The sequence below is a fragment of the Mus musculus genome, chromosome 6 (genome assembly GCF_000001635.26).
Source record: "Mus musculus strain C57BL/6J chromosome 6, GRCm38.p6 C57BL/6J".
Classification (NCBI taxonomy): domain Eukaryota; kingdom Metazoa; phylum Chordata; class Mammalia; order Rodentia; family Muridae; genus Mus; species Mus musculus.
This window is the reverse complement of record NC_000072.6, coordinates 16,557,501-16,580,336: the sequence shown is the minus strand read 5'-3', so window position 1 is coordinate 16,580,336 and position 22,836 is coordinate 16,557,501. Positions and strand designations below refer to the sequence as shown.

The following is a 22,836-nucleotide window of genomic DNA, read 5'->3' as shown; positions in this document are numbered from 1 at the left end:
CAATCTATGGACTACCTACTAACCAGAGATATCTAGGGATTTCTTTATGTTTTGATTATTTCATCTATTATTTGTGTAGAGTGAATTTGTGAAGTATATATCCAGCTAGTTCTTGTTTAATATCAGGACACATCAGTAGTCACCGTGACTCCTTTATCCTCTCAGGTTTAACACAATTTGTGCTAAGAAAGCAGCTTGCCTCTGACTTCGGAAACCACAGTGAACACTAAAAGTGCCAAGCTATAGGAGATCTATTCAAGAGGAAAAATAGAGGAAGCAAACAAACTTTAAATTTGAGTCCTAAAGTCTGTGATAATAAACAATTCATTAATTATTCATTCATTGCTTAATTAGAGAGCTAAAATTTGGCTAAATTACTGGAATTTTTAAAGGAGGGATTTTCTTTATTCCCTGCTAGAAGCCTTGGCAGAGGGGAAAAAACCAAACAGTTTTTCTTTCTTTTATTCGAAATCTATTTATTCACTTTACAACCCAGTATCAGCCCTTCCTCTCATCCCAGTACCCCCTCCCACAATTCTTCCCCACCCCCATTCCACTTTCCCTTTCTCTTTTGAGATAGGGAAACCCCCCTCTGGGTGTCACCTCCAGTACCTAACACCCAACCCACTCACACATTAAATTGCTGCTGCTGCAGGAGTGGGCACATACTCTCCCATTGAAGCCAGACAAGGTTGTTCATTTAGGGGTTTGGGACCCACAGGCAGGCAGGCCAACAGGCTCAGGGACAACCCCTGCTCCACTTATTGGGGTACTGGCATGAAAACCAAGCTGTTCATCTGCTGCGTATGTGTAGGGGGCCTAGGTCCAGTCCATGTTTGTTCTGTGGTTGGTGATTCAGTCTCTAGGAGCCCCCAAGGGTCAAGGTTAGTTGACTCTGTTGATCTTCCTGTGGAGTTCCTGTCTTCTTCGGGTCCGTCAATCTTACTCTCAACTCTTCCACTAGACTCCTGAGTTCCATGTAATGCTTAGGTGTGAGTCTCTGCATCTCTTTCCATCGTCTGCTGGGTGGAGCTCTCAGAGGACAGTTATGCTAGGTTCCTGTCTGCATGCAAGCATAACAGAGGATCATTCACAGTGTCAGGGACTGGTTATTGCCCATGGGTGGGTTTCAATTTGTAGCAGTCATTGGTTGGCCATTCCCTCAGTCTCTGCTCTATCTTTGACCCTGTATATCTTGTGGGTAGTACATATTTTGGATCAAAGGTTTTATGGGTGGATTGCTGTCTTTATCTTCCACTGGGAATCCTGCCTGACTACAGGAAGTATCCACTTCAGGGCCCATTTCCCCCACTGCACGGAATCTCAGCTAGGGTCATCCCCATAGACCCTCTGGAGCTTTTCCCAATCCCAGGTCTCTGGCATACCCTAGAGATTCGCCCCCTCAGCTGATCTCCCTTCTGTCTTCCCTGATCTCTCCGCTGTGTCCCCACCCTGCTCCCCTTCCCTATTTCCTCTTCCTTCCAGGTACTTCCTTCCATTGACCTCTGATATCTATTTGAAACAGATTTTCTTTAATGAAGTCATTATAAATATTTATTTAGAAGATGGTCTGAAGATCATATGCCCTAGTACAAGGGAATGCCAGGGTCAGGAAGTGGGAGTGGGTGGGTTGGGGAGCAGGGCAGAGGAGGGTATAGGGCACTTTCGAGATAGCATTTGCAATGTCAATGAAGAAAATATCTAATAAAAATATAAGAAAAATTAAAAAAATAAGATGGTCTGAAACTGCATCATAAGAGGAGATATACAAAATCCTGCCACCTGAGGAACTCTCTATTTGAATAAAAAGTGTATGTGGCTCAGTTGTCATCAACACCAGCTATCAGCACTCCTTGCATTTTCCATATCAAAAGTAACGACAGTGCTGATTTCTGAGATGGCTGAATGCCCAAGTCCAATAGAAGAGTCTGTGACAGTATTGATGAGTGTTGTTTGTTTGGCTTGTCTTTGAGATGCTGAGAGTCAAGGTCTAGTGTTCTAAGGAAGCGTTCTACCAATGAAGTATATACAGCAGGTACTGACATTTTTTTCCCCATTCGCTTTGACTGCCTTCCAAATTTTGTTGTAAATTTTAAAATGAGATTTTCTGGAGAACTATACATAATAGAAAGAATGATGGCAAGCTATTAATGCATCCAGACCTGTGCCTCTTCTGATCCTGTTTTCCATTCTCCCTTCATCATGTCTGATTTACTCTCTGTGCTAAAGATACATCATTTTCAACCCTTCTCTAAACTTTATGTATTGTCCTTGATTTTTATTTCTAATGCCACATCCTCTCACTGCTGCCAAGCATTTCTTAGTATAACATGAGGCTGAATATGCTCTTCTTTAGCTTCAGATCAGTGCCTCTTGTCCTTCTGATCCTGATGCTCTGAATCATCACGTTTCGTCTGTACAGATACTTGCCCAGTATTTATAGACTGTGATCAACCCTCCCTCCATCTTCTACTCTCTTGACTATATAAATGTCTATGACCCGATAGCTCATCCAACACATTATTGACATCACTTTTGCCCTTTCTTTTTTATTATTAATTTTCCATTAACTCTCTCAATTCCTCTCCACTTTCCTACTGCCAGAAGAAATAGCAATGCAATGATTCTTTTTTTTTTTAATCGTACACTATGGAGACTTTATTATTCTAAAAGAAGGTTTTGTCAAAGTGTCAGGCTCTGTATTCATAGGAACAGAAGTCATTCTCCAGTTATTTCAGGATTTGGTTGTATATAAAGTCCTTTGAAATTTTCACTTCTTCCCTGAAAGAGCCCCAATTCTGTTAGTTACAATGAATACTTGCATTAGCTCTACACAAAGCTTTATATCCTTGACAATTTTGTGAGAACAGCTCAAAAAATAGCTTCTAGTTTATAAACATAATTAACTTTAGATGAAATTATTATGTACAAGGCCTTCATTTGCTACATTTTAGTGGACTTTTTCTAAACTTCAATACAAACAAGTACATATATATTTTGTAAATACGTGTTTGTATTTTTCATATCCATGTGCATACTTATATATCTATTATAAAAAGCAGTTATAAGTACTCTACTGAAGCTTTAAGTGTATTTTAAAATAGAGATTTATGGAGATTTCAAAGAATTCAGTGGGGAAATTTATTTGCCCCACTGATAAAAATCAAGTCAAATACAATATAGTGAAGTAGATATTTAACTGGAAATATTTTTATTAAGCAAATTCCTTGTCTTGAATGCATTGGGGGCAGAGGCAAGCAATAGATACGTGATATGCTGAGTTTAATTAAGGACTTTGAGCCGTGGCATATGTCAACTGTCTTTATTATACTATATGATTATAGTATATGGTTATATTAAAAACTATATGACAGTATAAGAAATAATTTTGTGCTAAGTATGGATTCAATTATTTATAAAAATTTTATAATGAATGTGCCAAAGCTCCTTTGACATTGTAAGTAAAAGTGGATATAACTTCAGAGTCACAGAAACTTCCATGAGAAACTGTACCTGAGCAATAGTATCTGTTGAATGATTCGTTGATAAAAACAATATACATCTTATGTGATTCCCTCTGTGGTTCTAACAGTCTCTCATTCCTGAGGTCAGTTGTAGGATTTGATCTTCTTGATCCTTTTTCCCTCTTCTAATGATGTCATCTTATTTATCATTATTAGTCTCAACTCTACATTTTTATGTGTCCTTGCTACTTTGTAGACTTTATATGACTTCACCTGGGCTTACAAACTTAGACACAAAACACTAAATAGTCAATTTCCACCTGTCCTATATCAAATTGGCTGGTATCTTTTATATGGCAGTAAAATCACCCCAAAGTATACTCAGACCACAACAATAAAAGCAGCCAAATATTTACTATCAAGATAATAATATCTTCTGTCATAAAACCAATACATTTTTACAACAAATTGGTTGATTTTATATGCAATATATTCTACTATAGAAAACAGAATATCAGTTTACTAAAGTTGTGTTTTAAAACCTAATGGAAGTTTATAAAATCATGTCAACTTGATTATAAATGTTTATTTTCAAGATTTCTCAATTTTCAGTTATCTCATAAATCTCATAATTTTTTATTTATACAAATACAATGGTTTTCCAAGACTATTTTGCAAAGAGATAAGTTTGATGAGGTCAGAGGAAGACAACCACCTTGAACTTATAGTAAGGCCTAGTCTGAGACAAAACAAAATAAAAACCCTTGGCGTAAATATTCTAAGGCTGTTGTAAACCAAGAGTGGCTAATTGTCCCCAAGCCAAGAAAGCATCGGAAATTTGGACACTGAATTCTTGGCAGCAAATTCTAAGGCCAGAAATTATAACATCAAAGCAAGAACCAGAAGGCTGATGGTGTTTGTGACCTTGCTAAGTTAAACATTTGGGACTAGGATGTCAAAGGAGAGTAGGACAAGATCAGGAACTACTTAAATGGTCACCACCAGATATTTCGCTTTGCAAAACAATGACCACAATCATCTAAAGTATATGAGGAAAAACAAAAACAAATAAATAAAATGATTATGTTCTGGTTCCTTCATCTTTAATATACACCATTGGTAGCATAAGCAAAGAAATATAAAAGGTCTCTGTCAGAAGTCTAGATTGTAGAAAATCACATCAGTGGAAGGAACCTAGGAGTTTTACTGTCTTGCTTTGATACTTTCTTAATATCTGTGACATTCAATTCCCTAGTGTTCATTCTACTCATTCTTGGTTTACTGAGCTTCTAATATATGCCAAGAACAGTACTAGACTTGAGTTAAAAATAGAATAAAGAAATGTAGAACTTCTCTGTCAATTTGTGATATAGGAATACATACAGAAGAAACATCAGAAAATCACACAGTAATATAATTAATGAATAGTGTGAAGAAATGTGAACTACCCTGACCGTGTATACAAAAGGCTGCTGACCTCATCTGTAGGTGCAGAGTAGGCTCCATTGATTACTCAAGAATATGCAAGAGGAAGAAAGAAGTCATTTCAGGCAGAGGACTGTGTGTATAATGGAGACAAGAGAAGAAAAGTACCATTGAGCTCCAATACTAATATTAGTTCTTGAGTTTGAAAATCTATCTGGAGGACTAAAAAACTCCTGCATGTGTTATTTGAGCCATGTCCAGAAGAATAAGTATGAGTGTGTAAGGCAGAGAAATTGTCAAGTTTGAGGAATCAGAAAGACTAGGCAACCCCAAAGAAAGGTGACAAGGGATTTCATTATGGCATATAACTACACATAATGAAGTTGGTGAGCACTGTAAAATGGGACTCGACAAAGGAGAAGAGTAAATGAGAAAGGTCACAACTGTGATGAGAATTTTTAATTGTCATATAATTAATAAAGATCAAATGAATGTAACAAGGTAATAATTTATTCTTTTACAATTTTAAAAAAGAAAATGTACAGTTGGGGGAAATAGCTGTGAATATTGTAGGTGATTGAGTTTAACAAAAATTGGTGGCAATGAGTCTTGTTGTGTGCTTTCCCCAGTAGTTCTAATTCATGACAAGAGATGACGTGTGTTCAAAAAGATAGGCAGGAATTGAAAGACTTGTCTGAGCTAAAATAGGTGAAACACCCTCACTGGGCAGAAGGAGCAAGGATGAAGGAAAATAAATGGATTCTATAGCTACAAAAGTAACAAACTGAATAAGGCATGGATTCTTTAGACAGGGCGTGTCTAAGCACATCGCAAAGCTTCTGCATGAAACACAGAAGTAGAATTTTATTCCATGAATGTAGATAGGCAGATAGACCATGATATCCGGGTCACTTTGGGATTTAGTATTTCTTCTGAGACACGGAGGGGACCAAATTGTTCTGTAGCTCAGACAGAAAGCCTAGGGTGAGTATGATATAAACAGTGTTCCGCTGGATAAAGATTGAAAGCATATGCGTCTTTGGAAATAGCTGTAGGATAAGTAGATGCCTCTTCAAAGTTTTATAATTCTAAAGAAGGTAGAGATACAAGTAACAGAGTATCTAAAATGTTGCAAGTGAAATGAACATTAGGAACTTTGATGTCACAAATATTAATATATATACATATATATGTATATATGCATATATGGAATAATAAACCATTTTGAGTGAAATCTACACATGGGGAACTGAGAAGAGGCTCAGCGATTAAAGACATTTGCTGCTTTTGCAGAGGAACTAAAATTAATTCTTAGCATGCACACTGTGACACACAACCATCTGTAATTTTAGATCCATGTGGTTGAACACCTCTCTTCTGGCCTCCAGGAACTGCACTAACATGGCATATATACACACTTACAGGCAAAACACTCATATAAAAAATCTTAGTGGGAGGGGGAGAGAGCAAAAGTCATCAATGATTAGACCAAAGTTAGAGGGTTTGTGTATGTATATGTATGTGCATGTCTCTCTCCCCTTCTCTCTCTCTCTTGGTGTGTGTGTGTATGTGTGTATGTGTGTATGTGTGTATGTGTGTGTGTGTGCGAGTGCATAGTGGTGTGCATAGTGATGCTGCTATGCACACGTCACAGTATATCTTATTTAAGGCTATTTTTTTAAATTAGCCTAGCAGGTTATTTGGTCTCCAAGCCTCCAGGGATGCTCTTGCTCCCTCCCACTTTCCACCTCAACTTAAGTGGGGTTTACATTGGCCTGTCCACATTGTACGTAGGTTCTGGAGAATCTGACGCAATTACTCATGCCTGAGCAGCATGTGTCTTACCCACTAAGCTCCTTCTTTGAAGTTATTTTTCAAAACTGTTTAAGAGGAAGCCAGACTAAAGAATGTCAGAAGGATAATTTGGATAGGAAGGAAAGAGAGACAGTGACAGTAGACAAGATTGTTAACAAGTCTAGGAGGAACAGTGGCTATAGTGAACAGTCAGAATGGGCTACCTGTTTTAAACATAGAAAGAAATGATATGTGATGATGGGGAGACTGTAGAGCCTGAAAATATAATTGATGTCATTGTCTTTTTCTTCATACAAAATGTTCTTCCTAATTTAGAAACGTCTGTGGGAGAGCACGGGTCTTAAAAAGGATCAAAGGTCACAGGGATCTGGGCTCAAGATCGACAATAAGCAGTTTATTGAAGAGGAAGTAAAGTCATTTTCTGTGCCAGAACAGGTATGAGAAATAGAGAAATCCGTGATTTTGCTCATGTTTTTCATCTGGAATTTTTTAAAGTAACTGAATAACATTTTAGCTGTTTCCTTAACTCTGTGACTCACATATGGATAAAATAGGATCCACCCAGCAGGTTGCGAGCTCATGCCTCTACACACATTTACTGAGCAAAAAGGCACAAAATGGAACCATATGTGTTTTCTTTTAAACTAATCTGCTGCGGTAGTATCGTCAGCACTACTGAGAGCCCCCTTCACATGCAGCTTGCCAGACTTTCACAGATACTCCACGTGGAATCACTTTGATGTCGTCTACTAACCCCTCCTTGCAAATACTTATCTATAGTCTTATGCTGTTTATGAAAATAATAATTTCTATAGTAAGATATGTTATAAGAGTGCTAAATCACAAACAGAAAGAGGCAAGGTATTGTATTTCAGACATTTATTACCACGTTGGGTGGAGATGTCAAAAGCACTTGTAAAAAAGTTTGTCAACAGACACAGGTGAGTTGGGGGCTAAAATGCACATCTTTAAATAATGATCCTTAAGAAAAGCTGCTCCGTTCTGTCTATAGCACTCAGGCCCAGGCCTATTATAGAGATGCCCAGAAAAATTGTTTTCTATAATTCCACTTGCAAACAGCATTCTTAACAATGAACATACTTCACAATACTCACCTTGAGCTTGCATTTCATATTTAGCAAAGTGGTTCTTCTGAGATACTTCTGTTAATGTTGAAAAATCTATTTATGTTGGGACATGGCATATGCATTCAAAGTACATGCCTAGTGATCTCTGGGCTTCCAAAATCTGCTTAAAGCCGAATCTTCCTTGTTACATCAGAATACTTCCCAATGCAGTTCTTTCCCTTTTAGGTCTTTCTTCTGCCTGTATGTGGAACTAATTTAGTAAATACCCTTTATTTAGGAAAAGCCACCTCAATAAAAGAGAATACAGTAAGTAAGCATGTGATAAAGCTCTGTACATTACAAGGTTTTATAACATATTCCCCAGCATTCTGCATGCTTCTACCTTGCACGCGTGTTTGTCATAAGAACACCAGTTAGATGTATGGAGCATGAGCACTATGCTGCCCACTTCCATGTTGGTGAATCACTGCTCCTACTTGCTCAGCACTACTGCCTGGTTTCCAGAGAGATTACAGCTTGGTGTTTTGTCACTGCACAGCTTTCACTTAGACGATTGAATGGCAGCCAGGAATTCCAGTTACCTCTCCCCTTTCACATACTGCCTTGTCAAACTGTTCACAAACATTTTTCAAAGATCACGACTGGCCATGAACAAGACTGCTCCGCAGAGAGCCTGATGCCCAGGCTCCCCACTCTAGCTGCTGTTATATCTTGCACATCCCTTCTTTCTCTAGGACATGTCACTCATACATTCCAGGAAATGACAACTGCCCTTTAGATCTAAAACTCTACATCTAGTGTCTCTACTACAGATACGTTGCAAAAGTTCATTTTACTTGCAATGTTTTTTTTTCTAATCTGGCAAACATCATTCATTCATTCATTCATTCATTCATCCATCCTTCCATTCTAGCTTATGTCATCAAGTGCTGTGTTCCCCATTATAGAATTAAAATTTTCTGACCTATTTCTCTTTTCCCCGTACGACATTACTAATACTACAGGCATTTATTTGACTTTGGCAGTATACATTTTCATATTCTGTTGGGAGTATTTTAAAAAGAATGCATATAGTTTTATTTTAAGATGATATTATCTGTTTTATTTTATGAGAATTAGTACAATAAAGCCATATGCACTCTTAAAATACGTATTGAAGAGCTAGCACTAGAATATTGTATTGTTTCTACTTAAAGGTGTGAAAGAACCCTGCAAACTGTACAAATAGTATATATATTCCCTTCTAATAAATCTATCATGATAGAAAGTGAGTAACATTCCCAGCTTTAATCTATGGCAATGAGTTTTATCAGGAAGAGTGTCAGAGAACATAAGCAGTTAAGATTCCTAGAGGCAAAACGTACCCAATTAAGGTGATTTACCACGTTCCAAAATGACTTGACAAGTACATTTAGCTCTCTAAAATGGTATCTGTTCTTATTTCTGTCACGGATTAGAAAATTATGGGAATTCAAGATATCACTATCACCATCCTCCTCCTCACCATGAAAGGCATTTATTAAGTATATTCCTATGATGAATCTGCTTCTCAAACCCATACGTGAGGCCATCAAAGGAGTTACAATTTGCTGCAGTGATATTCAAAGTTTTTATTGAATGTGCACATACATTAAGTAAATGCAGTTCTAGGTTCCTTAGTATATTGCCTCTTTATTAAGTTTGAGATCATATTCAATGATCCTAGTTACTGACAATTTCAATCAAGGAATTAAACAAATTCTTCTGTAAAATGTGGGAAGTAAATAAATTTATCCCCACGGGTTGAGTGATCTCCATAACAACTTCTCAACGGTGCTTTAGGAGCATAAATCAGCCATGAAAATGCATAAATGAGCAAATATGGCCATGTGCCTCTGAAGCATCACTATGAAAACAGTCCTGGAATTATACTTAACTTGAATGCCACAGGTCTTTGATTTAAATGATAGAAGAGTATAACATACTGTTAAGGTTGCATTTGTTAGGGAGAAGACCAAATACGAGGAGCAGAGTTTTAAGGATAAGGGGGCAATGCCATGTGCCATCAAGCCAACCTGTATTTTTCAGTAGAAAAACAAAATTCTTAGAAGTAGTACTGAGACTAAAGCCTGTGATGGCATGTAGATAACAGACAGAAGCAGATGAAAATCACCCATGGCAGAATTTTTTTTAAAACAAAGTAACAAATATATAAACAAAATGGAGGCTAGTAGCATAAATTGTTTTTTAAGAATAAATTAACGAAACATAAACAAAAATATAATAAACTAACTGACTTTAACACTAAAATCATTTGTCATTTATCAATTTGAAGATATTTGCATGTGCTCCTATTTTTCAATAGCTGGGTTTCATTATTTTAGTTATATGCTTTCTCCTAGACAGTCCCTTTATATTATTTGATGAGAGGTTATATATATATATATATATATATATATATATATATATATATGTGTTATAATAAAAACAAGAAGGAGTTGAAGTAGAAGGCATGTTCAGTATGTCAAGAACAAATGAAGAATTTCAGTTCCAGTCTTGCAAACTGCAGCCTTGGAAGAAGACACAGAATGTATTTCGGCATAGGAACTTTTTCCATAAATAGTGAAAAAAATGGTAATACTAACATTAAAGTAATGTTGAAATCTCTGCCGACTTTAAATAGTCTGGACTTTCTGAAAACCTGGAGTGTCCAATACTCTCCTTAGTTATTCACATAATCCCATAATGACACCTGTAGGCCTGCAGGGGACAGAAGTGGTGATGATACTTACTGTAGGTAATGGTCCAAGAAATGGCACATATATGGCCAAACAAATGACCACAGACAGTCCCACTCTCCCTTAGTTCTTCTACCGTACAGGGTATCAAGTGGAGGGATGGAGTTGCCATCCCACAGTAAAAAATTCTCACCCAGAATAGTTTCTGTCCAAAAGAACTTGAAGGACAAAAATGGAGAAAACATTGAGGGAATGGTGGTCTAGTGACAGGCCCAACTTGGGATCCATCTCAAGGGGAGGCTCCAAGGTCTGACACAGTTTCTGATGCTGTGGTATGCTTACAAATAGGACCCTAGCATGGCTGTCCTCTGAGAGGTCCAACAAACAGCTGACTGAGACAGATGCAGATACTGTCTAAGTCAGTAACCACCCAACCTCCAGACTGAAGTTGGAACCCCTGTGGTTGAGTTAGGGAAAGGCTAGAAGACACTGAGGAGGAGGGAGATCCCATAGGAAGACCAGCAGTCTCAACTAATCAGGACCCCTGAGATCTTTTAGACACTAAGCAACCAACCAGGCAGCATACAGGAGCTGGTCTGACCCCACCCCACCCCGACACACACACACACACACACACACACACACACACACACACACACACACAGCAGAGGACTGCCTGGTCTGGCCTCAGTTGGAGAATACACACATAACTAACTCTAAAGGGACTTGAGGACACAGGGAGTGGTGAGGACTGGCAGGGCTTGGGGAAAGACATCTTCTTTGAGACAGGGGGAAGAGGAATAGGATGGTCGTAAAAAATTTTGTAACACTCATGCCTATTTTGTTCACAATATTTTATCATTATAACACACTCCGCTCAGCATATATCTCAACCACCTTAGGTTTAATCCTCTGACTGTACTCTTCTGTATTGCCCAAGTTCACAGTTATCTTTGTTAATTAATTTCATTCTTTACCATTGGCTTATTACCAGGGACCCCAAAGGTTATTTCATGGATAGACACAGGATTCATTCTAAACTAGCCGTCAGAACCACAGTGAGTACAGTTCTCTGCATTTGGGGATATTAGACCCAGGCTGTTGTTGGTTACAAAAAAAAAAAAAAAATCACAGAACCAATGGAAACAAACACTAACTAATACAAGATTTCCTACTTCACCCACACTAAGAAATCTTCCATCTCTTTCAAGATGCCCATATTTCTTATTCTACCTCCTCCATTGTCTTTGCCCTTAGCTGCATTTGTACACCCATTGCCTTCTTGAAATGTCACCTCAAACATATGGATATCATTAGAGAAAATATATGAAGAATAAACGTTTCAATTTCCCGTTATCCCCATACTTCTCTGTGTGTACTTAAGAGTTACCTACAAGTTCCCATACTGTGTAACAGTCCTTCCTTTTTGGTTTGTTTGTTTGTTTGCTTGGCTGGTTTTTGCATTGTCCACTCTTGAATTTCTACCTAAACAATCAGATTTCCTATGACTTTTTTTTAAACCATATTTTGTCTTTAACACTTCTATCTTCTTTCCTTTTACCATGCACACATTGCGATTTCTCTTTCATCCTGACAATTTACTTGTTTCAGGTCCAAAAATGCCTTTGATGCAATTGCTGTCCTTCTTGAACTGAAATGCTCAGACTGTCTTGGAAGAGCATGTCGTGCCCTACTTGAAGTTTCCATTCACTGTTTCTCAATTATTACTAGTTTCTATGTAATCTAGCTTTCTTTTACCCATCCCACAGTGGTGAAAATAATTATAAAAATAATACTATTCACTCAATAAGTTTGGTTTTAGTTCAGATGTGGCTTTTTTTTTAGTGTCTTTGATCTCTTTTTCTCCCTCTATTTCTATCAATCTACTGCTCCCATCTTTTTGTGTCTGTCTGTCACAGTGCATTCAACTCTCTTGTCTGTTTGTCTCTTTCTCTCCCTATTTGTCTGTCTGATTCTTTCTTAGTATCTCTGTCTCTCTCTTCGTTCTGTGTGTGTGGGGGGGTATATGTGGAGGGGGTGTTTAATTTGGATTTAACCTATACCCTAATGCATTCTAGGCAATCACTCTATCATAAGGTAAATTCACAACCCAATTTTCCTTCTATGTATTTATTTATTGATTTTTCTTTTACTGAATATTTTTTCTCACATAATGTATGTTGATTACGGATTCCCTTCCTACTTCCTCCCCACATCCACTACCACCCAAATGAACCCTCTTTCTGTCTCTCATTAGAAAACAAACAGGCCTCTAAGCGATAATAATAAAATAAGATAAAATAAAATTAAACACTTCAGAATAAGACAAAACAAACAAACAGAAGGAAAAGAGCCCAAGAAAAGACACAAGAAACAGTTATCATAGAGTTACTTCTTCATGAATTCAAGAATCCCATAAAGACACTAAACTAGAAGCCACATTATGTATATACACGTATACATATACATCATATACATACACATACATATACATATATATATTTGGAACATTTAGAGGAAACTATAGAAAAATATAAATTAAATTAATATTAAAATAAAAATAGATATGAGATATAAGGTTTTTTTTAAAAAGGAAAACTGTTACACAAAATGATGAGATAAGGAACCTCCAAAAGACATTATGGAGTTCCTTTTCTGTTGGTCATCTACGGCTGAGCAAGCAGACTAACTTTAAGAGTAGTTTCCCCAGGAAAGCTCCCTTAAAGGAAACTAGATTTTTATTTCATTTCATTTTCAATTTGGTTATCTATTGAAGATAGCTTCTGGGTTAGAGATAAGGGCATATGTGCAGTTCTACTTTCACCTCCAAAGCACTATCTCGTGCAGACCCATGTAGGCCCTGTTCCTGATGCCTCAGTCTCTGTGAGTTCTTATGTGCACCAATTCTGTTGATGTATTCCAAGATCAATCTCTCACTCTCTGCATCATATCTGCTTGTAGGTTTCTAGATTTGTTCCCATATGCTGCAGCAAGAGGCTGCTGTGATGATGGCTAATTAAGGCACTAATCCACAAGTATAGTAGAATGTCATTAGGGGTCATTTTATTGATACATATTTTATTTTTAGATTAGTAGTATTTGTTTGGACCCTAGGTCACTGTGCTTTCTAATCTCAGGGACTAGGTCACACAAACAGTGTGAGGAATGGTATCTAGTAGAAGTAGTAGGCCTTAAGTCAAATTAGATATTTATTGGTTACTCTCTCAAGTATTGCTTCACAATTGCAGTAGCATATCTTGCAGGCAGGGTATCATGATACATCAAAATGATGGTGGCTGGGTTGGTGTTTATATTTCTTCTTCAGTATCATGCAGAGTCCCTCTTGTATCAAAGTCGCTAGCACAATGGAGTGAGATGGCTCTATATAGGCACCATCTGGACTTCTCCATGTTCCATGAGTTGTGTAGTTGTTGGATTAAGCAGTGGGGATCTTGCTGTCAGTTTGTAAAGAACAACCTATAGATTTCTCAATAGCCAGGATTGTTTGTGGTCCCTAATGAACACCTATGTCTGACAATTCAGTTAAAAAAAATGTAACCCAATACCAACAAGAGATGGCCAGTTGGGTCTCTGTTTCCTAAATTATTTGACAATTCATTTAGATGGTCTGCACATATGTGTATAATTTAGAAAGTGTCTACAGTATTAGGATTTCACACTAACTATCAAATGGCTCTTAATTTTATCTGTCTCTCCTGTATCCCTTCCTTCACACTCCTCTTCATGTTTTTATTAGCTATTTTCTTTATTTACATTGCAAATGTTATCCCCTTTCCTGGTTTCTCCTCCGAAATCCCCCATCTCCTCCCCTCTCCTCCTGCTCACCAACCTACCCACTCCTGCTTCCTGGCCTTGGCATTCCCCTACACTGGGCCATAGAGCCTTCACAGGACCAAGGGCTTCTCCTCTCATTGATGACCAACAAGGCTATCTTCTGCTACATATGCAGCTGGAGCCACTAGTCCCTCCATGTGTACTCTTTGGTTGGTGGTTTAGTCCCTGGGAGCTCTGAGGGTACTGATTGATTCATATGGTTGTTCCTCCTATGGGGCTGCAAACCCCTTCAACTCCTTGGGACCTTTCTCTAGCTCCTCCATTGGGTCCCTGTGCTCAGTCCAATGGTTGGCTGAGAGCATCTGCCTCTATATTTCTCAGGCACTGGTAGAGCCTCTCAGGAGATAGCTATATCAGGCTTCTGTCAGCAAGCACTTGTTGGCCTGCACAATAGTGTCTGAGTTTGGTGACTGGATATGGGTTGGACCCCCTGGTGGGGCCGTTTCTGGATGACCTTTCCTTCAGTCTCTGCCCCACACTTTTTCTCTGTAACTCTTTCCATGGGTATTTTGTTATCCCTTCTAAGAAGGACCGAAGTAGCCACACTTTGGTCTTTCTTCTTCTTGAGCTTCATGTGGTCTGTGAATTGTATCATGGGCATACGATGATCTCTGCCTAATAATATCCACTTATCAGTAAGTGCATTCCATGTGTAGTCTTTTGTGACTAGGTTACCTCACTTAGGATGATATTTTCTAGTTCCTTCCATTTGCCTAGGAATTTCATAAATTCATTGTTTTTAAGAGCTGAGTAGTACTCCATTGTGTAAATGTACCACATTTTCTGTATCTATTACTCTGTTGAGGGACATCTTGGTTCTTTTGAGCTTCTAGACATTACAAATAAGGCTGCTAAGAACATAGTGGAGCATGTGTCCTTATTACACATTGGAGCATCTTTTGGGTATATGCCCAGGAGTGGTATTGCTGGGTCCTGAACAGAACAACAATAGCTTATGCTCAAAGTACAAGAATTGACAAATGGGATCTCATAAAATTGCAAAGCTTCTGTAACTTATGTTAACTATCCTACCACCTACAAATAAAGATACCTTGATTTCTTCCTTTCCAGTTTGTTTTACCTTGATCTCCTTCAGTGGCCTCAGTGAGAGAAGATGCCCCTAACCCTCTAGAGTCTTGAGGCCCCAGGGAGTGGAGTGGTCTGGAGGGGTGGGGAGAGCATCCTCTTGGAGATGGGGGAGAAGGAATGGGATGAGGAACAGTCAGGGGGCAAACTGGAAGGGGGATAACAACTAGATCTAAAAATAATTAAAAATAATTTTAAAAGATTTGATATTGGATATTGAAGAGAGAGACAGAGAGAGAGAGAGAGAGAGAGAGAGAGAGAGAGAGAGAGAGAGAGAGAGAGAGAGAGGAGAAACCTTGCCTTGTTCTTGATTTTAGTGGACTTACTTTGAATTTCTCTCCATTTAAGTTCATGTTGGCTATAAGGTTCCTGTTATATTACCTGCTTTTATTATGTTGAGGTATGTGTCTTATATCCCTAATCTCTCAAGGACTTTTATCATGAAGGCATATTGGACTATGTCACAGGACTTTTCTGCATCAAATGAGATCATTGTGTGTGTGTGTGTCTTTCAGTTTGCTTATATGGTAAATTACATTCATTGATGTACACATCTGAAGCCATACCTGCATCTCTAAGATGAAACCTCATTGATTCTGGTAGATGATCTTTTTGATGTGTTCTTGGATTCTGTTTGCAAGTATTTTATTCTGAATTTTTTCTTCTACGTTTGTGAGGAAAAATGTTCTATAATTCTTCACTGGGCCTTTATGTAGTTTGGGTACCAGGGCAATCTTGACTTCACATAATGAATTGGAAAGTGCTCCTTCTGTTCTATTTTGTGAAATGATTGGAGTAGCATTTATTGTTATTAATTCTTCTTCCAAACTCTGGGAGAATTCTGTGCTAAAATTTTCTGTATCTAGGCTTTTTGTTTGGATGGATGGAAGATTTTTAATGACATCTTCTATTTCACTAGGGATTATATTATAGGTCTGTTTAAATTGCTTATCTGATCTTGATTTAACTTTGGTTAATGGTATGCATCTAGAAATTTTTTCATTGCTTTTAGATCTTCCAATTTGGTTGAGTACAGGATTTTTAAGTGTGTCTTTATAATTCTCTGGATATTCTTGTTGTCTGTTGTTATATACTTTTCATTTCTAGTTTTCTTTTAATTTGGTTATTCTCTATTAGCCTTTTTGTTAATTTATATAAGATTTTGCCAATCTTATTGATTTGCTGAAACAACTCTTTCCTTGATTTCTTTTATTGTTTGTTCTTTATTCGATTTACCCTTGAATTTGATTTTTTTCCATTTGTGATCTCTCTCTGTGTGTCTCTGTCTCTGTGTCTCTTTCTCTCTCTGTCTCTGTCTGTCTCTGTCTGTCTGTCTCTCTTCACTTTAACTCTTTTTTTTTTTTTTGGTCATAGAATTCTATGAATTTTAACTATTAAGTTAATCCTATAAATATAACCATTTCATTACTAATATGAGAGCTACTTACTTACTTACTTTATTTATTGTTTTTGTTTGTTTGTTTGTTTTTGTTTTTTTGAGACAGAGTTTCTCTGTGTAGCCCTAGCTGTTCTGGAGCTCAATCTGTAGACCAGGCTGGTCTCAAACTCAGAAATTTGCTTGCCTCTGCCTCCCAAGTACTGGGACTAAAGGCATGCACCACCACACCCAGCCCTTATATTATTATTATTATTATTATTATTATTATTATTATTAAATATAAGCACTTAGTACTCTGAACTTGCCTATTAGAAGTGCCTTCACTGTGTCTTATAAGTTTGGGTATGTTGTGTTTTGGTTTGCATTCAATTCTAGAAAGTTTTTAATCTCTTTCTTAATTTCCAATCCATTTTAATTCTGTAGAGAGTTGTTTCTTTTCCATGAGTTTGTCAGGTGTTTTGGTTATTTCTGAGATGTCTAATCTGTGGTGATGAGATAGGACTCAGGATGTTATTTAGTTTTCTTTCTTTTTTTTTAATAATCTGTTGAGACTCACTTGTTTTCAAATATGAGGTCAATTTTGGAGAAATTTCTATTAGGTGTCAATACTAGGTATATTCTTTTTTGGTTTAAGTGAAATGTTCTGCAGATATCTGTTAGACTCATTTTGTTTATAATTTTGGGTACTTTCAGCATCTCTTTGTTTATTTTTTGGTGGATGACATGTCTATTTTCAACAATCAAGAGTCAGATACTGAAGTCTCCCACTATCAGTGTTATGAGGGTCAAAATGTGACTTAAGCTATATTATTGTTTCTTTTATGAATTTGGTGTTCCTTGTGTTTGAACATAGATGTTAAGAATTGTGAAAGTCTCATGATGGATTTTTTTAATTTGATAAGTATGTTGTCCTTCCTTATATCTTCTGAATAGTTTTTGTTGGAAGTCTATATTCATAAGATATTAAAATGGCTACACCGACTTGCTTCTCAGTTCTACTTGCTTGGAATAACTTTTTACATCCGTTTACCCTGAGGTAACACCTATCCTTGATGTTAAGGTGTGTTTCTTCAAAGCAGTTAAAAGAACTATCCTGTGGCCTAGTCTGCCATCACTGGAAAGAGAGGCCCATTGGACACGCAAACTGTATATGCCCCAGTACAGGGGAACGCCAGGGCCAAAAAAAAAAAAAATGGGAATGAGTGGGTAGGGAAGTGGGGGGGGGGAGGGTATGGGGGACTTTTGGGATAGCATTGGAAATGTAATTGAGGAAAATATGTAATAAAAAAATAAAATTAAAAAAAAAAGAACTATCCTGTTTTCCCATTTCTTCTGTTAGTCTTTGGGGTTTTAGTGTGGAACTGAGACCTGATATTGAGAGATACCAATGAGCAGTATTTATTAATTTCTGGATTTTACTGTTTTGGTGTGTGTGTGTGTGTGTGTGTCCCTCTTGTTATTTGCTTGTCTGGAATTATTCATTTCTGTGTTTTCTTGGGTGAAGTTAACCATGTTAGACTGCAATTTTCCTTATAGCATCTTTCATAGGGCTAGATTTGTAAATAGGCATGCTTCAATTTGGTTTTATCACCAAATGTCTTATTTTCTACATCTATTTTGATAAAAAATGCTGTTGCACATACTAGTCTAGCCTGGCATCTGTTGTCTCAGAGTTTGGAGAGCATCTATCCAGGCCTTTCTGCATTATAAGGTCTCTCTTTCTACTTCTCAAAGGTGTCTTTTCCTTTAATGACTGTATTATGATTATTTTACTTATATGTCTTTAAAAACTAGCTCTTCAACTTACCAGAAATCAGTATCTAAATTTTTATTTTCTATTTAATATGCTCTTCATTTGAGAAAATTGAAATCACTGTGAGTTTTAGTCTACATGGAATGAAGTGAATTTTTGTCATGAGCTCAGATTGATCAGTATGACATTGTGTTTTTACCACACAGCAGTTCTCTGCTAGGCCACTTCTAATATCTTTTCCTCAATATTTTCTCTGAAAAGTGGCCTGATATATACTTAATATAAAAATATAATCACTATACTCTTATTCAAAATAATTATTTATGTCCCTTCCTTGGAGTTGTTATTTTAAAAACCTCCTCATATAGCAGATGGAGCTTTCAAAAGTCTTGTCCCAATACATTTATCCAGCTTCTCTTCATATTTTATATCACAAATGCTACAGTTGGACAACACTGGTCCCAAAACCCTTCATTGTTTTTTCTTTTAAATTTTTATTGGTTATTTTATTTATTTACATTTAAAATGTTATCCCCCTTCCCAGTTTCCTCTCCTGAACACCTTTATCCTACCCCCCTCACCCCTGATTCTATGAGGGTACTCCCCTACCCTCCCACCTACTCTTTTCTCACTGCTCTAACATCGCCCCTGGGGGGGGGGGGGAATTTAAGCCTTCTCAGGACCAAAAGCTTCTCCTCCCATTGATGCCAGATAAGGCCAGCCTCTGCTAAATATGCAGCTGGAGCCATGGGTCTCTTCATGTGTATTCTTTGGTTGGTGGTTTACTCCCTGGGAGTTCTGGAGGCTCTGGTTGGTTGATATTGTTGTTCTTCCTATGGGGTTGCAAACCCCTTCAAGATCCTTCAGTCATTTCCCTAGCCCCTCCATTGCGGTCCCAGTGCTCAGTCTTTTGGTTGTCTGTAAGAATCGGCATCTGTATCAGTGAGGCTTTGGCACAGCCTCTCAGGAGACAGCTATATTAGGCTCCTATCAGCAAGCACTTCTTAGTATCAGTAATAGTGTCTGGGTTTGGTAGTTACATATGGGATGGAGACCCAGGTGAGGTAGTCTCTGGATGGCCTTCTCTTCAGTCTCTGCTCTACCTGTGTCCCTGTATTTTCTTTAAGACAAGAGCAATACTGGCTTAAATTTTGAGAAAGGTGGGTGGTCCTATCCCTCAACCCAGGCCTTGCCTAACCAAGGATACATGCTCCACTATGTTCATAGCAGCCTTCTTTATAATAGCCAGAAGCTGGAAAGAACCCAGATGTCCCTCAATAGAGGAATGGATACAGAAAATGTGGTACATTTACACAATGGAGTACTACTCAGCTAATAAAAACAATGACTGTATGAAATTCACAGGCAAATGGATGCAAGTAGAAAATATCTTGAGTGAGATAGCACAGTCACAAAAGAACACACATGGTATGTACTCACTGATCTAAGGAAAAAAAGCTCGGAATACCCATGATACAACTTACAGATCACACGGAGCTCAAGAAGAAGGAAGATCAAAGTGGGGATGCTGCAGTGCTACTTAGATGGGGGAACAAAATAATCATGGGAGATAGAGTGTGGGAGGAATGGGAGGAAGAGAGGAGGAGGAGAGAAAAAAAGAGGGGCAGAATAAGGTGTGGGAGGAGACAATGGAGATGACAGGAAATTGAACAGAGGTGTGTAGCAATGGAGAATGGGGAACTGGGGGTAGCTAACAGAAAGTCCCAGATGCCGGGAAAGCAAGAGGCTCCCAGGACTCAAAGGGGATGACATTAGCTGAATTACCCAAAAGGGAGAGAGAACCCTTCATTGTTTGTTTGTTTTTACATATTCATAATTTTGCTAATTTTTCAGTGCATAAAAAGCTTACAGTTTTTATTAATTAATTAATGTATACTTCATATTTTATCTCCCCAGGCACCCTCCTAGTGTTCCATATCCCATACTTCCTCCCCACCCCCTGTCCCCACCCCATCTCCACCTCACTTGACCTCTAAACTCTCTGGGGCCTCCAGTCTCTTGAGGGTTAGGTTTATCATCTCTAAGTGAACACAGAGTGTTCTGTGTATGTGTGTATGTGTGTTGGGAGCCTCATTTTTTTTTAAAGTAAAAATCTCATTCTGGTAGACTGCTATCTCACCCTTTAAGGACCAGTGAATTACAACTTCCCTAGTAACATCTGTACTGACTCCTTTCAGGACATTTAGCATTCTCGTCCTTAATGCAGCAGAGACAGTGTGCTCCTCTTTTTGTTATAGACTTCTACTTTGTATTAAGACACTTTGCTAATTGTTTTCCTCTAGGGTATTTTGAAGATTAGGCAATCAATGCAAAGTAACCAGAATATAGCAGGTACAAGGAAACAAATGTTGCTGAGTAAAGGCCTCTAACATCACCTGATTCTTGGTTTATTGATGATGTCTCTATTCTTCCAGTAGGGAGAAGGCCTCATCTGAAGAGGAAGTGTCCGTAAGAAGAAAAGTATTTATTCATATTTCCTATACATAAGATCTAACAGTTCAAACCCTTTTTATCCTTCTCAATTTTATACTACCTTGCTCTTATCTTTTATACAAATTATTCCTCTTTTTCAATTTTTGTTCAATAAGTCATTATCAATTCAGAGCCCACTGAAAAAGTTACAATCTCATTCGTGCTCTGGGTACATCTTTGCTTTTCATTCTTCTTACTTCTATATGTCTTTCAACATACTTCTAACTGATTGCTACTACAGTGTCCTAGAAAGTTTTTAATCCTCTCCTCTCTTTCCCTCCCTTCTTTTTTCCCTCCCTCCCTCCCCATCTTCTTTTCTCTCTGTCTCTATTAAGTGTTGCCTTGCTAGATTATAAGGTGAATATCCTTAATATCAAATTTTGGATAACTTCATATTTGGAATATTGAAAACCATATACACATAATCATAGTCATTCCTTGGGAATGGACCTTTGCAAGTTTAACTGTGCATTTCCTTTGTGTTTAATATACACTGTATAAAATTACAGGAAGAGATTTTAATTTAATTTCTCAAATAATTTGTACATAAGATAATGTTCCATAATATGTAAATTTCCATATCATGGCATCAAGTGGATGCTCAAAATGTTTTTGATTTTGGAGCATTTTGAGCTTGGGATCAGGAAAGTGCCAACTGCTATTTATCTACGTGGTAGCTAGTACTATTATATCCTTTACAAAACAGCCAAACAGGAAACCAAATAATTGTAATGATAGTAATGGCTGTGCTTAGTCCACAGTTCTTCAGTGGTCTAGTAGACAGTGATATTTTTAGCGTCCATTTGCGTTTATGCTGGCACGCTGGCCTTCATTTGCAGCTAGCTACACTGTATGTGCCATGTGTTCTTCAGTCACTGATAAAAGCCTCATCACCACACCACAGATCTTAAACCATCGCAGATGATTAAAATCTTTTCAATAAAGTGAAGAAACACTTGTTTAAATTCGCTTCTTAAAATATTTCTGCTTTGGGAATGAGTGAGCCGGAAGCGAGCAGAAACACTGTCATGTGAGGGGAGGAGACAGAAACCTGTTGTCTGCATTGGTGAGCTTCAGTACACGCTCTTCGTAAAGTAAAAGCAATGGTGAGACGCTAGAAGTAGCATCAATTTCCAACTAAGAAAGGGGGGTTTTTAATCAGACAGACTGCCTGCTTTAATATTTCAGCATTAGAATAATTTTAATATTGAAGGATGTGTGATGTGTGAAAAAATGTCCCTTTACTCTCTCTGAAAGCCAGTATTCCCTCCTTAGATTCGGCAACAAAACACCCATGGAAGGAGTTACAGAGACAAAGTTTGGAGCTGAGATGAAAGGATGGACCATGTAGAGACTGCCATATCCAGGGATCCACCCCATAATCGCATCCAAACGCTGACACTATTGCATACACTAGCAAGATTTTATTGAAAGGACCCAGATGTAGCTGTCTCTTGTGAGACTATGCCGGGGCCTAGCAAACACAGAAGTGGATGCTCACAGTCAGCTAATGGATGGACCATAGGGCTCCCAATGGAGGAGCTAGAGAAAGTAGCCAAGGAGCTAAAGGGATCTGCAACCCTATAGGTGGAACAACATTATGAACTAACCAGTACCCCGGAGCTCTTGACTCTAGCTGCATATATATCAAAAGATGGCCTAGTCGGCCATCACTGGAAAGAGAGGCCCATTGGACTTGCAAACTTTATATGCCCCAGTACAGGGGAACACCAGGGCCAAA

At 37.9% G+C, this 22,836-nt stretch overlaps 1 long non-coding RNA gene across 4 annotated transcripts in view; it reads right to left on the bottom strand.

The window, feature by feature from the left end:
* Window positions 1–22,836, bottom strand: part of Gm36503 — a 149,626-nt gene that overhangs the window by 94,044 nt on the left and 32,746 nt on the right. For 2 of the 4 annotated variants that reach the window (XR_377353.2, XR_377356.2), the window contains exons 2-3: window positions 7,820–8,042; window positions 464–1,063 (exon numbers count right to left, since the gene is read on the bottom strand). The exons of 1 other annotated variant lie outside the window; for it this stretch is intronic. This is a non-coding gene — a long non-coding RNA (predicted gene, 36503). Of the gene's footprint in view, window positions 1–463; window positions 1,064–7,819; window positions 8,043–22,836 lie in introns of those variants that run through there. One more of the 4 variants, XR_003956406.1, reaches the window with a different exon arrangement.